Genomic DNA, 1,876 nt, shown 5'->3' with positions numbered 1-1,876 from the left:
TGGGACCCTCTGCAGGGTTTGAATGTAAGCTGATGGCATTGAGGCAAAGCTCAGGGCGAAGGATGTGGGGCACAACCTCCCCCCAAGCAGGGAAAGGAGAGGAGGATTTAGCATTTATCTGCATCCACCGTTTGCCTGCTCCTTTGAGCTGTACCCTGGAGGAACTGTGGTACTTCTCCCTTCTCCTGCTTCCCACAGGACACAGGTAAGAAGAGCCGATGTGGTAGTGTTGAGAAGGAAAGGAGCCCTTACCAGCAAAACTGTGTGGTGGCTTGGGCAGGGGGGCTATGAGAGAGGAGTTTTGGGTGTTTGCAAATTGGTGCACGTCCTGATGCTGCCAGCTTAGCCCAAAAAATAAAGTTTTTGTTTCTGGCACACAAATCAAAATAATCCTACTTACTGCAAACAGCACTGGTCGTGTCGAAATAAGGGATGTGCTGAACAGGGGGGCACAGGACAGGGCTCTGGCCGTGATCGATGGGCCAGGATGCAACCCTGGGGAGCAGGGCAGGACTGCGGGGTTCCCGGGCTGCTCCAGGGCTGGTGGCGGCCCCGGCAGACTCGGTGGCATATGCCACCAGGTGGCAGCAGGAACCTGTCGCAGGCTGCCTGGTCCTCAGCTTGCAAAGGTCGAATCCTGCCTTATAACCTGGGGGTGAAGGCAGGTGGGGCCAGGGGCTGCACGCCTCCTGCTTTGTGCTGCTGAAGAACTGCACTTGGGGTAGCAAGGCTGGAGGAACCCAGGTGCCATCCCCAAACAGGCAGCGTGGCCATGGGCAGCAGAGCACCTTGCCCATCAGCCTGACTGAGCATCCCTCTGCAGCATGGGATACAGCGCGGTTGGGGTGTATCCAGCACCTTCTTCCTTGCACTGCTTTGGCGTTTCCTCTGTTCAGGAGCTGCGAGCTCTGTTGGGGTGAAAGGATGCATACAGATTTGAGGACCGCTCTGCTATTAAGGGAGGACCCGACGACCGCCTCTGGCTGCTCACAGCCTTGCATTGCTGTCCTGGTCCTGCTGCGCTGAGGGTGTGTGGTGGCTCATTCTTCGCCACCTCCGGTGTGATGGTCCAACAGCCCCGGCGGGTGACACAACAGGAGTCCTGCACCCTGGGTTTCAGGGGAGTGTAAAGCCCCACTGTGTTGGCAAATATCCTGTTGCATCAGCACCACGAGCTTTGAGGCTGGTTCCTGCCTGAATCCTGGGGGAAGGTCCCAGGATCGTTTGTCCCTAGCACCCAGATTTGTGTGTTTGGCCCCTGCACAGGGAGACCTCTCTGCTGCAGAGAAGAGAAGGGCTGACCACCCACTGGCAGGGTGCTGAGCTCCTGAAAAGCTCATCTGCTGCACATGGGACCTGAGCCACCCTTGTCCCAAAAGCTGTCCAGCCCTGGGGACAGCTCTGCTCTTGGAGGTGATGTACTTCTGCTCTGGCAGGGTGGTGGTGGCAACGAACCAGTGCTGCTCTCTTCCCTGGGTGTGGGGCTCTTACCTGCTGTAAGTGCTGTAGGATTGGGTGCATGACCCATGTTGGGGCGCAGGATTGAGCGTTGGATGCAGGATCTGGCTCCGGAGGCAACCTGCCACCCTGTGCGGTCTCAGGCAGAGCTGGGCGGACTCCGATGCCTGCAGCAGATTTTTACCTCTTAAAGAAGGTGTTTGACACTTCAGATGTCAAAATTGACTCCAAAGGAAGCTGAAGCAACCTGGCCAGCAGTAGTGAAGCAAACTTGCAACAGTCTTGTGTTAACCAGTGGGCTTGCTTCAGTGCTGCTGGTTTGGGGAAGCTTGTGGCAGGTTCCTTCACAGAGCAGGGAGATTTCAGGGCTTTGACTCACCCTTAGGAAATCACAACTGTTCCTTCTCCTCCTCCCCCC

This window comes from Aptenodytes forsteri, unplaced genomic scaffold (assembly GCF_000699145.1).
Source record: "Aptenodytes forsteri isolate BGI_AS27 unplaced genomic scaffold, ASM69914v1 Scaffold110, whole genome shotgun sequence".
In the NCBI taxonomy this organism is placed as follows: Eukaryota; Metazoa; Chordata; class Aves; order Sphenisciformes; family Spheniscidae; genus Aptenodytes; species Aptenodytes forsteri.
This window is presented reverse-complemented; position numbering follows the sequence as displayed.